The following is a 15,875-nucleotide window of genomic DNA, read 5'->3' as shown; positions in this document are numbered from 1 at the left end:
GTTTGACAGGTGCTTCAAGAGGTGGCAAAGAAGCATCCATATCAGATTTCTGCAAACGCAACAAACTGACAAAATTCAGATGACCAAAACGTGCATGCCAAAGTTTTGCATCTGAAATAGCCCTTGATCTGCAACAGCATTTGCAAAATTTTTTCCACACTTGTCATACAAGTGAGCTTATACAGCCCACGACACAAAAGGCCAGATGCAACAATTTCATCACCAAAACTGAGATCATGAATTGTACATCTGTCATCCACAAATTTGACTACAAGTCCAAGTCTAGCAAGTGCGGATACAGACAAGAGATTCTTCTTGATCCCAGGTACATAAAGTGCATCAACAAGTGTGAAGGAACTTCCATTAGCAGCAGTGAGCACAATCTTTCCAACTCTCCAAGCTGGATAAGAGGCGTTGTTGGCACAAGTGACAGCATTCCCATGAGGGATAGACTCAAGAGCGGTAAACAATTCACGATGTGAGGTAATGTGCTTTGTAGCACCACTGTCGAAATACCACACATGTGAATCTGCAGCAACTGACAAGCATGTATCATGGACAGCGGGATTGCAAGTGCACTCTGCGCCAAAAGCCCATTCTGCATCAACATCATCATTACAATCTCCTTTCACAGAAGACTCAACAATGGCTGCATTTGTAGTGGAACCAGCATTTGCAGTGGAACCACCCTCTTTCTTCTTAGCCTCTTTGGCCTTCAACTTAGGACACGACTTGATCAAGTGATCATTAGCTTTACAATAATGGCAACGCATCTTCTTTTTGCACTTATCACCAGAATTGTCAGCAGAAGCATTATGAACAGAATTTTTGCCACTCGTAGCAGAACCATAAGAAGTGGCTGCATTGCTGTTACCACCCTTTCTTTGAGAAGCAATAAAAGCCTGTTCAACTGCACGCTGTCTAGTCCTGTTTTTTCTGGACAGTGACTCTTGCAACAACAATGTGCATAATGCATCAAACTTGAAAACTTCTGGATTTCCTTGGGTCATAAGTCTCCAAGTACTAGCAAAAGTCTCGTAAGAATCTGGTAAGGCATCAAGAATAGTCTGCACAAGGGAACTATCTGAAATAACTTCACCTACAGAAATAAGTTGCTCATTGATATCCTTGACACTAGCAAGGAAAGTGTCCATATCATCTTCCTCATGCATAATCTTCGACTCCAGCTCTTTACGCAGCAAAGCAATTTTAGCCTCATTGCGGCTTGCATAAAGACCATCTAAAATATCCCAAGCTTGTTTTGCTGATTTTGCTGAACGGATGTGAAGAACAATGGTGCGCTTCACAGACAACGCAATCAATGCATGAGCTTGCGCATCCTTAACATCCCAACGAGCTTTTTCTGCCGTAGGCAAAACAACTCTAACAGCTGCAATCCTTGCAGCAAGACCTGCAACATCCTCAACATCGCCTACATCCTCAGAACCAGGATGTACATCAATGCCCTGCACGATGTTCCAGACACCCTTTGACACAAGAACATGTTGCATCATATAAGCCCACATAGGGTAGTTGTCCCCATCCAACCTGTCCTCAGCAGCAAACATCTTGAACACATCTGTGTTGTTGTTGTCAGCCATGGTAAATGCTGCACATGATGTGAAAACTGCCCGAAAATAGGAGAAATGGAGCGAGAACAACCTGTGCTATATAGCACAAACCGTAGAAGACTATAAGGCACCTGTAATGTAGGAAACGGCATTGACAGAAATTTTGCACAAAATGACGAAATAGCCTGTGCAGTACTGCCTGTAGTGGAAACGGAGGCCGAAATGAGCCCAAATCAAAATTCTGAGCAGAACTGCGAACACTCACCAAAGCTCACTGAAATCGGAGAAAGTGAGCAGGTGTGTGCTAGAGCAGTTGGCGACTAAGCCTGGGAGGACGTGACCTGCTCTGATACCAATTGTTGCAATTAGGGTTGCAGAGAAACACACACAGCTTGGAGAAGACGAAGGAAGCTCAAGGCATACAATGGAGAGTGTTTTACTTAGTGTGCAATGGAAAGATAGATAGCCCTAGAGTGATGGGCGCATATACAATGCGCGGGGGAAAAAAACCTCCTAAAGAGGGAAAAAATGCCCCCGCGGTCCTAGTGTGTTCACACACATCACTACCACATGTATATGGTAAGCGGTCCTAGTGTGTTCACACACATCACTACCACATGTATATGGTAACAAGTTCATGGCTGCTCTTAGTTAATAAAAGGGAAAATTACCAAAATACCCTTCTAAATACCCCTCAAATTTCAAAAATTCCCAAAACAGCCCCAATATTTTGTCACAAATTCCAAAAATGCCCTTCAAGTTTTCCAAAATTCCCAAAGTACCCCTGGTTGTGAGATTAAATTTCTTGAAAGGGAAAAAAATTTTGTAGCTTTTCATAAGAAGACTGACTGTCTATCAATACAAGATGCTAAAACTAGAATTTAGGTATATTACATAGGCTTTGGAGATGAATTTCTTCTTTATTTTTAGATATAATTGCCCTTTTTGCAAGGTAATTTGTGACAAATTACATGCTAAGAACTCAAAAACAGATCTAAATTGTCAAAAAAGAATAAAGGTTAGAAAATCTTGAGCAGTCCAATCAAAATAGATGTAAGGGTATTTTGGTAATTTTTGAAATTTGAGGAGTATTTTGGGAATTTCCACAAATTAGAGGGGGTTGGTAATTTTACCTTAATAAAATTGTAGTCGACGTGATTGGCAACCCGACCGTCTGGAGGTGGTGGGAAAGGGGCAACCGGTCGTCTCGTGGTCGTGGTTTCATTATGTGAAAGGGGCCTGTACGTAGGCCCCTACTGTATTTTTTTTGAGCAACGCAAGCCCCTAATATAGTTTTTTAACGCATCTGTTGCGTCTCTCTTTGAGGCATCTCTCAGGCGGTTTTTTGCGCAATGAATGAAAACTTTCTTGCGCCCTTTCACGCTCTCAAGTGCTCCTTCCCTGCGCCCTTTCAAGCTTGCTTGCATACTTGCGCCCACTGAGGCTTTCTTGCATGGTGCCATCTGAGGCCAGCCTACTGTGTTAGCTTATATTAGGTAATCTCTCAAGCCTAATCTCTCTGAATGAGTTACTCTTTGTCTAATGAGTTAATCTCTCAAGCCCTCAACGTTTGGCAGCACAACTCGAACCAAGCTCGGAGAAGGGAGAAGGGAGTCTACCTCGGCCCAAAAACCTCCTGCTAGGTACCTTTGTAAACTACTTGTAGCCATCCACGCCGGCCTGGATGGCTACAGGTAGTTTTTTTTTTCAATGTTTTAGATAACGTTTGTAAGGCTAATGTTCTAATTAAAATTATCGACACTTTTAAATAAGACAGAAGCCTTCTGTAACACTCTTTGTAAAGATTTCTAGCATTGCATCAGAATAAACCAAACCACTACAGAAGGATTAACTAAACTTCTATGTGGCTTTCTTATCATTGTGATTCTAAGCCTAAACTACCTATAGCCATCCATGCCAGCGTGGATGGCTAGAAGGAGTTTTGAATGTGAAAATCTACCTATTTATAAGCTCTCTCTGGAACTCTCCAAAGATGCATAGCTTCTCTTAAAACTATCTGAAGCCATCCACGCCGGCGTGGATGACTAGAAGGAGTTTCTTGCGACATTGGTTTAGAGGTAGTGAGTCATTCTCGCATTGAATTTAATCATGTTTTATGAAGCTCAGTAAGCTCCCTCAAGCTATCAACGCTGGAGAGGGGGAATGGGAGAACACACCCGTCACAAACACAAGGGTCTCTCTATAGCTCAGGGTATTCACAGCACCCCTATCCTCTGAGAAAACACCTTTAAAGAAACACTCTTCACTAGCAGACCACCGCCTGCTCAATTGTCACTGCTCAAACACTCCACAAAACCACCACACAACGTACACCTACTACCACTGCCTGTCTCCACCCTTACACACGCACACAGACACTCAATCTCACTATCTCACTCAAAACACTGTCGGTCCGGGGGGACACACACTTCCACATAGCCGGCACCGAGGAGAATCATGAAAGCAGAAGAAAGAGAAGGGGGGAAGGGGAAACAACAGCACGGGAGGAAACTGTGGCTTGATTGCACTTCAAAATATATATACACAGGCTTGCACTGCCATCACCATGGCCATTTCCAAGCAAAAGTTACAAAGGGGCTAGCTTGCTTGAGAACTCCACTTTGCAGGCTTCAAACGGCACCTCAAAAGGCAAAAAAAAATGCCCCTAATTTGATCCATTTTTGACTTTTATTGGGGGGGGCTTGAATTTGGGAATTTACAATTTAATTGGTCCACTTGGCATCTTGAATTGGTATCTTTTGGGAAAGAGGGCACCGCTTTGCTCTATCTCTCTCTTCTTCATTCTTTGCACTTGGGAGGGGGGCATTAGCGATGTCGCTATTGCCCCCTAGGCTCTTCATTTTTTATTTTTTATTTTTCACCTTTTACCCCCTTTTGGTTTAGCCTTATACTGCTCAATTTTTGACTTTGACTCTCTCCCTCTATCCATCCGACTCCTTCTTGGATCCCTTTTGGCTTTGACCTCCATGTTTTGGCCCTTGGACTTGGTTTGGCTTTATCTTTGCCCTCAGCTTGGCTTTGTCCGGCCCCTACTTCGCCCTTGCTCCTTTGGTCCTCCCCTTTATTCTTTCCTTGTCCGGTCCCTCTTACCTTTGGCTTTGCTTGCCCCGGACGCCCTTTGCAATGTCTCCCCTTTCTCTCTCTCTCTCTCTCTCTCTCTCTCTCTCTCTCTCTCTCTCTCTCTCTCTCTCTCTCTCTCTCTCTCTCTATGCCGCCGGACTCACCTCTTACCTGAGGGGGGGAGGCAATAGCGATGTCGCTATTTTCCCCTCCCTTTTCCTTTAAAACTTCGAGGCCCGATGGGCCCGTGGGAACTGCCCTATGCCGGGCGCCACATCATCGTCACTATCAATTGCCTCACACGCGGGCGCGCCACTTGTGCTCGCCAAAATCCACCCACGCAGCGCCGCGTTCGGCCACCACAGCGCCGCCAGGGCCCTCGCCATGGCCACGAGCTTCCAAGGAGCCCTTATGCCTCACATACCTCAAATGGAGTTGCGCCCCAGCTCTTATATGCCGAAATCAGAAGCCGCGCGCCCGCATATGGGATATTCTTGAGTGCCACATGTCACTCGATGACCTCATGGCTTTAGAGCCTTGCAAAAGTTTGAAAATATTCCATAAAAAACCAATTTCTTCTCACACTGCTTGTGTGCTTGACAACTGGCACCCGGTAATCGAATCTCGGGGCCGTAAGGTTTAACTGATGGAGCTGGTTCCCGACTTCTCACACTGCTTGTCTGCTTGCCAACTGGCACCTGGTAATCGAATCTCGGGGCTGTAAGGTTTAACTGATGGAGTTGGTTCCCAACTTCGAACCTGCTCGTGCTCACCACATTATGACTCTCCCAGGCCTACCAAACAAGGCCGACAAAACACAAGAAAAGCATCTGTAATCACCGCTCAAGGGATAGCTCCCAACTTTCTCCCACAGTATCTTGCGGACAAGGAACCCGATTGGTGAACCGTCAATTTTGTGCTATTCCCCATGATGCACACTGCCACCGAGAACCTTGGCGAGGCTAAAATGACAGCAGATGGCACATCTTCCCATGCGGTCGAGTGGGCTCAAACCCGGCCCCCGGAAAATCTCCTAATGGCCATAACTTGCTATCCAGAGCTCCGATTCGCATTCCGAGAAGACATGCATGCTCCATAACTTGAGCTCTACACATGTATGCACTGACATCAGCCCGGGCCACATGTCCCCAGCTGTCCTGTCCGTCGGGGATCTGCACTGTTTCTTTAAACTGCAATATCTTGAGCACCAGGGCTCCGTTTGACGAGCCGTCAAGACCCGCTTCTAGAGCACGCTGAACTCTACATTCTAGAGCTTTGACTTGGAATTTTGGAAATCTTCGTCTGCCATCCCATCTGGACCATTCCACTGCACTTTTGGCCTAAAAACCCGCATCATACATACTTTCCCGCTATCCTTTGGCTGCCTAGGGCCTTGGTACCTGCCCTAGCCTTCTGCACTGCACTTGACTACACCGTTTGTTTGGCATAGAACACCACTTAGCTTCGACCAACTTTGGCTGCACCATCAATGCCCAGCCCCCTCGTCGAACATTTATGTTCGACCAAAAGCATATGTATAAACTTTAAAACTGACACACCAAACTGATGATTAAAAGCACTCACAAAACCATAAGTGTATGTACAGGCTTCATCTCCTCTCTCTTGCACACTGCATGCTTTAGGTGGGTTTCCCACCCCCCTTAACTATAATTTGCTGCACTTCAGGCACTAAATCCCTCTCTAAATACAGTTTAAGTTGCACACCATTTACCCTGTTCCTGAGAAGCTTGCCATTTGCTCTTACCAATTGATATGTCCCATTCAAAAAGGCCTTCTTCACTTTATATGGACCTGCCCACTTCTTCTTGAACTTCTTCTGGAATGTGAAATCCAAGTAGCTTTCGTACTTCATGACGAGGTCTCCTTCCTCTATCTTCTTGTCCGACAGGTTCTGATTGAATTTGGAAATCCGCTTCTCTCTCTGCTTCACATAATAGTCTGCCGCTGCCTCTCCGTCCATCTGCAAAGCCTCCAAGCTGGCTATCGGATCCTGTAGAACTCCTTGTTGAGTGGCACTGACACGCCACATACCCTTTAAAGCACCTAATTGTGCCTGCACTGGCAACACAACCTCCTTACCATAGACAAGCTCGAATGGGGTGAAGTTTGTAGCCACTTTATAGGACGTTCTATACGCCCACAAACACTTCTCTAGATTTTCTTCCCACTCAACTTCCTGCTTGTACACATACTTCGTTAACATCTTGACAATTTGACCATTAGCACTCTCGACCAGACCATTGCATTGGGGGTGATAGGGTGAGGAAAACCTGTGCTGAATCTTTAACGTCTCCACTAATGCGCTCATGAGCTTGCTTCTAAACCCCTGACCCCTATCAGAAACTAACACCCATGGAACCCCAAAACGGCAACATATATTATCAAACACAAATTGAGCCACCACATTAGCATTTACTTCCTTCACTGCTTTGGCCTCGACCCATCTTGTAAGGTAGTCAATGGCTACCACCACGTATTTCTTACCACTAGTAGACTTTGGGAGAGGGTCAATAGCATCTAGACCCCACTTCTCGAAGGCGCTTTGTGCGATGATGGCGCCCTGTGACTCCACTACCAGTCGTCTTTCACCTATAGTCTAACACTCGTGGAATGTCTTGCACCAGTAATGCACGTCCTTCACAATGGAAGGCCACCAAAATCATGCTCTAAGCACTTGAAACAGAACTTGATCTTTTCCCTGGTGTCCGCTCTCTTCATGGCACTGCTCCAGCACCATCCCTATCTCTTCTTTGTATAGCACCCTTCTAAGAACTCCATCACGCCCATAGTTCATGAGATCTTCACCTACCAGTGTGAATTTGTGGGCCTTTTGCACCACTGTTCTCTTGTGTAGCTTGGACAAACCCTCTGAACATTGCCCTATACTCAAAAAGCCTTCAATCTCCTTAAGAGTCTCTCTACCTGCATAAGTGGCTGGGGCCACATACAGACCTGCAACATGCACCTGCACTTTGTTGCTAGCTAGTTGACCCGCCTCTTGGTTCTGCTCTCTCCTCACACGCTTGAATTGGACCTCTTCAAAAGACTTCAACATCTTCTTGATGGAAAAGAACCAATGCTTCAAAGAATTGTGCTTTACCTACCATTGGCCTAACATTTGCTTGATGACTAGCAATGCATCTCCTTTCACCGCCAATCTTGAAATGCCGAACTCTATGCACTGCTTAAGACCCAAATGCAGAGTGAGATACTCCGCCTCATTATTGGTGTGGACCTTCTCCATATCATATGCCTTCGAGAATATCGTTTTGCCGTGTGGGTCATGTATCACCATGCCTCCTCCTGCTTTCTGCACTACCCTTCGATATGCTCCATCGAACCACATAGTGAAAGCATCTTCCAAGTCGGGTTCCTCCTTGGCTTCATCTTGTACCACTCTTGGATAGGCCGGTAAATTGATAGCCTTGCTGACAAGAATGTCTGCCAGGTGAGATGGTCTGGTGTGATCTACCTTGAACTCGAACTCGAACTCCTGTAGCTCCAATACCCACTTCATAGTCCTCCTTCCTGGCTTTAAATGCCGCACTACCTCTGGCAATAAATTATTAGCCGTCAACACAAAAAACTTACGCACAATCAAATAGACTTTGAACTTCCTGCAATCAAAGACCAGAGCCATCACCCACTGCTCCGCCTCGGTGTAGCTAGCCTCTCTTTTGCTAATCAACCTGCTCTCGAAGTATATCCGCTTGTAGCTTCTCCCTACCTTTTGCAATAGAACTGCTCCAATAGCAAGTGTGCCCACTGTCATAGACACATAAATGTCGTCCTCTCGATTGGGAGGACGCACCGCTGGCAATTGGCACAAAATATCTTTAACCCTATCAAAGGCCTCCTGAGCTTCCTCATCCCACTCATAGCCATGCACTTGCTGAGCCCTCTTTTGAAGAGGATGCACATATTGCGACAGCATCCGAAAGAAACGTGAAAAATACTTCAACTTATGAACAAATGAAGCCAAACCTTGATCATCTGATGGCGGCTCCATCAACACCAACGCTTTCACATTCTCGGGATCCGCCTCTATACCGTTTTGCGACACTACATGACCTAACAGCTGCACTCGAGGCTGTGCTAGCTTGCAATTCTTGGGATTCAGCTGACCTCCTTCTTCATCAAGCCTTTGAAAGCATAATTGGAGCTTCGATAAGTGATTCGACCTTGAACTGTAGCAGCCGATATCTTGGGATTCAGCTGACCTCCTTCTTCATCAAGCCTTTGAAAGCATAATTGGAGCTTCGATAGGTGATCCGACCTTGAACTGTAGCAGCCGATATCATCCATGAAGACCCTAATAAAACAGCCCAAGTATGGACCAAATACCCTGTTCATCCAACCTTGGAGGTGGCATATGCATTTACTAAGCCGAATGGCATCCTGCGGTAAGCGAAGCAACCCCATGGAGATATGAATGTGGTCTTCAGCTGGTCTTCAAGTGCAATCCCTATCTGAAAATACCCCAAAGAGCCATCCATAATCAAGTATCTTTCATGCCCAGCCACCTGGTTTAGGATTTCATCTTGAAATGGCAAGGGGTAGTGATTTCTCTTGGTCGCGGCATTCAATGGCTTGTAGTCGACACATACTCTCCATTTCCCATTCTTCTTAGGGGTTATGACCACTGGCGAGACCCACTCTGACTCCTTCACAGGATATATGATGCCTGCATCCAATAGCTTATTGATCTCCTGCCAAAGGGCTTCTTTTTGGATTTTCCCTAGTCGTCTCAGCTTTTGTGCTTTAGGCTTATGTCCCTCTTTAAGAACAATCTTTTGCTCCACCCCTTTGCACCTCGCAAATGATTGTACTCCGTAGCAAATAGATTTGGATAGGATTCACACAGTTGAACATAGCCCTCCTTTTCCCCTTTGGTAAGGTCTTCACTTATCATACTCGAAACCTCCTCTATGCTTAAACCATGAGCTTGAGACTGCATACCTTCTTCTTTAGGTGGAGACACTACAACATAACCCAAAGTTATCGACGCTTTATATATCGACGCTCGTGCCTTTCCACGCTCAGATCGACGTACTTACCGTCCGTTGATATACGCGTCGATACCTGCATCGATATGACTGTTGATATACGCGTCGAAAGACTAATTTTCCCACGCGTATATCGACGCAGGTATCGACGCATATATCGACGGAAGTAATTTGGGGAAAAAAAAGCCGAACCTGCGTGAAGGGGCCATTTTCGCCCTCAACGTGCGCGTTCTCAGATCTTGGCCAAAACTTGCTGCGAGGTATTATGGCACTCTTCCCCCCCCTAACCCCCCCCCCCCCCCCCCCCTCTCTTTCTCTCCCCACATCGTGTGTGTGTGTGTGTAGGAAAGAGATAGAGAGAGAGAGCGGTGTGTGTGTGTATATGTAGGAAAAAGAGAGAGAGAGAGAGAGAGAGAGAGAGAGAGAGAGAGAGAGAGAGAGAGAGAGAAAGAGAGAAGTGTGTGTGCGTGTAGGAAATTAAAGAGAGAGATAGAGAGCGGTGTGTGTGTGTGTGTGTAGGAAAGAGAGAGAGAGAGAGAGAGAGAGAGAGAGAGAGAGAGAGAGAGAGAGAGAGAGAAGTGTGTGTGTGTGTAGGAAAGAGAGAGAAAGAGAAAAGTGTGTGTGCGTGTAGGAAATTAAAGAGAGAGAAAAATGTGCGTAGGAAATTAAAACTAGAGAGAGAGAGAGAGAGAGAGAGAGAGAGAGAGAGAGAGAGTTATGGTTTGCGTAAAAAATTAAAATTAAAGAAAGAAATCAAAAGAAATATTATGTTAACTCTTCAAAAGGCCAAAGTGACCTATGAGACTAGAAAGTTACAATGTGGTAGACTGATACTAGGTTAGAATAACAAAATGACAAAATAACATATTATGAAATCCTAAACTGCTAGGTGTGGACTAAGCAGCTAAAACAGCTAGCTGAAACCATCTGTAGTTCATTAGGTAGTCTTAAAGCAATGTCAATAGCGCGTATGGCAAGCCGTAGGTCAATGGGTTTGAATTAACGTCAAATACACAAGCCGTAGGTCAAATCCGGTTGCGTTTTTTTAACGAAAAAACGCAAATAGACTTCGGAAATGGCTTCTATGCCTACTGAAACCATCCGTAGATGATTAGGTAGTCTTTACACAATGTCAAGAGTGCGTATGGCAATCCGTAGGTCAAACTGATAGAAGAAACTCCAAATACACAAGTCGTAGGTCAAATCCGGGTGCGTTTTTCTACGGAAAAACGCAAACGGACTTCGAAAATGGCTTATATGCCTTCTGAAACCATCCGTAGACGATTAGGTAGTCTGTAGGCAATGTCAAGAGTGCGTATGGCAAGCCGTAGGTCAAATGGATAGAAGAAACGCCAAATACACAAGCCGTAGGTCAAATCCGGTTGCGTTTTTCTACGGAAAAACGCAAACGGACTTCGAAAATGGCTTCTATGCCTACTGGAACCATCCGTAGACGATTAGGTAGTCTTTAGGCAATGTCAAGAGCACGTATGGCAAGCCGTAGGTCAAACGTATAGAAGAAACGCCAAGTACACAAGCCGTAGGTCAAATCCGGTTGCGTTTCTCTACGGAAAAACGTAAACAGACTTTTGAAATGGCTTCTATGCCTTCTGAAACCATCCGTAGACGATTAGGTAGTCTTTAGGCAATGTCAAGAGCGCGTATGGCAAGACGTAGATCAAACGGATAGAAGAAACGCCAAATACACAAGCCGTAGGTCAAATCCGGTTGCATTTTTCTACGAAAAAACGCAAACGGACTTCGGAAATGGCTTCTATACCTACTAAAACCATCTGTAGACGATTAGGTAGTCTTTAGGTAATGTCAAGAGCGCGTACGACAAGTCGTAGGTCAAACGGATAGAAGAAACGCCAAATACACAAGCCGTAGGTCAAATCCGGTTGCGTTTTTCTACGGTCCTAGTGCCTCCAAGCTCTATACTGTACGGCCAGATGGTTCTGTTTACATAGATAGAGTCGGGTCTGAGATGAGACAGCGGATTCGCCAGCTCGCGGAGCTACAGTTTTTGACCAGCATTCTGACGTCTTGGGATCAGTAGGAAAAGGACAAAGTCACTTACATAGTGGAGACCATCCTGAGAGAGTACCAGCTTGCTCCGGGTTCTGACATTGTTCCGAGGAGCCGGATCAAGGGTGTTTCACGGGACACCGTGAAACATCGACGAGATGCAGCTCGGAAGGCTTTCAGGACCGGTTTGTCGAAGCCTTCGGGCATCCCACACGAGACGTGGCTTCAGATCAGGGAGGATGAGCGGAGAGCGGCCACGCGGTTCAGACAGTAGCGTGAGGCTGCGCAGATACGACAGATGACCACGGGGACATCTCATCTTGGCAGTGGAGGCTTCGACACCTTTCGCTATGAGTTTGTGAGTTTCTAATCCAATCTTAACTATGGCGTTTTTTAAAACGCGATGAATCATGTATTCTTATTACTCTGATTTTTGTATAAACGCAGAATCTTGCGATGCATCGAGCCCCGACATGTCAGGAGGAGTCATATGGATATCGTAGAGGTATCTATGAAGTATTGAATGATCTTGATGCTTCAGGAGAGCCTGTAGACTGGGCGGCCTTATAGTCTCGCTGATCGCTTGACTTGAGACGTTAATATGTGTGAGTTGATTTAATTAAGTAAGTATATGTGAATACTAATTTTGTGAGTTGTCCTATGTGCAGGTTGTGACGCCTAGTCATCAGTGGCCCGGATTTCATATATATGCTTTGTGAGACACAGACACGCTTCTGTGTCTCCTTTTGTATAGACATATATATATGGTTATGATTATTGTTCAGACAGTTATTTTTTTCCTTATGGTTATGGTTATTGTCATTGTCATTGTATAGACATGGTTATTTCTCCTATTCTTGTATAGACATAGTTATGGTTCAGGTTTTGTTTATGGTTATGTTTAACTTTTTGGTTATGCTTATGGTTATTGTTAATTTTGTTTCTGGTTATGATCAAAGTGGTTATATTGGTCGCTTTTAAGTTATGGTTATGGTTCGTTATGGTTATGCTTTTAAGTTATGGTTATGGTTCTTTATGGTCATTGGCCTTAAATCTCATGTGAGATCCTACATGGTGAGGCGGTCCGGGGCGGGCAACAAGAGAGGCGACCTCTAAACACCCCTCAAGGCTCCCGTGCTGCTCAATTGGGGCTGGGGCAACCACAAGCACAACACAACAACAAACCCACAACCAAACCCAAACAAGATAGGGGCACCACCTAGTTATGGTATGCGAACTAGGACGCAAGAGAGATTTTGGCACAACCAAGAAGATGCACCACACAACACACACAAGAAACCTCACACCAAGACACACATGAAATGGACCAGAGAGAGCTAGAGCAAAGGGAAGAGAGAGAGGAAAGGATCTTGCGTAATACCTTATTTGTGACTTGCAAATGGAGATGGTTCGTTATGATGCTATCGTAGGACTTGTACAAAAATCACTCAATGCTTAGTGATTGCTAATCATTGCCAAAACACACACACACTGTCTTAGGGTGTGGGAGACCTCTCACCACAATACCCTCTTACAATGGACACAAAACTGGCAATGAAAAAACACACTAAAACACTTTCTAAAATCAAGATCAACCGATAAAAACTCAAAATACACAAGTCACCTTGAATTCACAAAACCGTATTGCACAAATGGAAGGACGAAGATTTGAACGTCGAATCACGCCTTTGATGCACCAAACCTCAATTTATTGATGATAAAGGAGCATATACAATAGTGGTTTTGAGATTTGTGAAACTCACGCTCTCTCACTTGCAAGGTGTAGCTTGAAAGCTTCTCTCACACCAAGAGTGAAGCTCACAAGTGGTTGCTACACCTAAGTCTCTCCTCACGCATAGAGTGTTGGGGTGTTATGTGAGATGTTGGAGGTTGTTTTACAAGAAGGAGACGGGCCTATTTATAGGTTGGAGACCCCTCATTAAGATTATTGGAAATCCTAATTTACAAGCTAACAAATCAGGATTATGATTTTTTTGAATATCAAAACATTGCGGGCCTTCTTTGTCTGCTTGAGTCATGGGTGTGGGCTCAAAAGAGAGCATTATTGATGGTAGATAAGGTGAAAGTAAGTTTTAAGAAAGAGAGAGAGAGAGAGAGAGAGAGAGAGAGAGAGAGAGAGAGTTACTATACATGTCTTGAGGTGAGGTGTCTTTTATGGTTAGGTCAATGCTATTTTGTGTTAGTATGTTAGTCGTTAGTAATCACTAGAAAGTTAATGTTACATTTACAATGGGTAGAGTGAGTTGATTTGATGAAGGAAGAGGGGTGAATTAAAAGAGAATCATTGAGATGGTGAAGCTTTGAAGAAGCTTGAACTCACCCTTGTGTAGATTGTGGAAAAAATGACCGCTGGTCTTCTTCTTCTTCTTCGCTTCTTTACGCCGCCGCCACGGTTGACCACCACGATGAAAAGAGGATTTGTTGATGAAAAATCATCAATTTGCAGAAGTTATCATGGTTAAGATGCTGAATTTTAGATATTTTAAGAGAGGTAAATGAAATTGTAACATAGAAGCAATAGAGAGATACATGGAGAGGGTGTATGTATGTAGAGGTTCATAAAAGAACTATAGGGATGAGAGAGAAGGGTAATGGTGAAGAGGGTGGGAGAAGCCATGGAAATTGCAGGTTTGAGTGAGGGAAGGAGAGGGAGGGATGTGTAAGAGTGAGTAGGTGTGTGGAAGGGTGAGAGAAGACTAAGGGCTACTTGTGAGAAAAGTGGGCAGATTGGGGTCCACTCAAAAAATCATAGCTCACCGCTGGTAGCTCCAAAAATCATGAAAAACTTTGAGGTGATTATTCAGAGTGTGGGCTACATTTTCTCTTTTGACCACCGCTCCAAATTTGGAGTGGAGATAGGTGCCAAAATTCTCACCAAAAAGCCTGTTTTTTATGCCTGCAAAAGTCTTTTAGTGGCCCCCTCCTTTGTTGAATTTGTACAATGCATCCAAGAGTGAGCCCCTCCTTTGTCATATTATAATACAAAGCATTCAAGTCGCCCTTGACTCATGCATGGAGGAGGATTATTGGTGAAATAAGAAATATATACATGGTGGGACTAGTGTATGGACTATTCATGGACTTTAGCTCAATGAGCACATGGTGTTAGAATAATGAGTAAAAATAATAATAAAAATATGGAGGAGTTATGGATATGGAAAGATATTGGAATCATATGATATGGTCCCTCCTTGAATTATTTTGGGTGAAAGAGGAAAAGGTATGCAAGTAAATAATATAATAAAAGTAACCAATGAGTAGAAATCAATTTTTTGTTTTCACGAGGGTGAGGGTGAAAATGTGGGAGTGATTTGTATAAAGAAAAAATATGCGGTTAGAGTATGTACATATTGGCAAAAAATATAATTATGGTGTAAGAGAATGAAAGAAGGTGTACATAGGTTTAATAAAACACACACCTAAGTAGAAATATTTAAATAAAATACCAAAATAATTATTAAAAATCCCTATATTTAAGCCATATATACAATGAAATATTTACACACAAAGAGGCCATAATATACTTTTATTTTTTTTATTTTTATTTTTTTATTTTTTGGCTCACCTAGCCCAGTGACTAGCTAGCTGAGGGTTTTTAAGAAAATATGGGAAAAGCCCCCTAACTCACACACGCCTATTTACAGTGAAATGGTAGGGATAGCCGTTGTGTTTGGGTGATTTTGGTAGGGTGAGGTAGCTTACTATGGCAATTATGGAGAGCCGAAAAATGGCTATCAATGGATAGCATGTAGGAGGCGTATACATGATATAGTTTTTTTGAAAAGTTTATGTAAAAACGAAGGGAACTCTACCGAAATTTCTGCGAGAGCACGGTTGATTTTGGTGCTGCTCACTTTCTTCAAAAGAGAGCAGGAAGTCTGGCTGTGGTGCCTGTGTCCATCTTTTCATTGGGCACAGGCCAGGCTACCTGCCCTCTGCCCAAGAATTTTTTTTTATTGTTATGGTCGTTGATATACGCGTCGCTATACCCGTCTATACTAGCGTCGATATACGCGTAGCTATCCACATTGCTAATAAATCCTTCCCATGCGTATATCGACGATCTTTGCGACAGTTTCATAGGGACGCATATATCGACGCGTATAGCGACGTTAAGCGTCTCTATATATGTCGATAACCCCCTTTT

The sequence above is a fragment of the Adiantum capillus-veneris genome, chromosome 14, assembly GCF_014529385.1.
Source record: "Adiantum capillus-veneris isolate H3 chromosome 14, ASM1452938v2, whole genome shotgun sequence".
NCBI lineage: Eukaryota > Viridiplantae > Streptophyta > Polypodiopsida > Polypodiales > Pteridaceae > Adiantum > Adiantum capillus-veneris.
Note: the sequence above shows the minus strand (reverse complement) of the source record.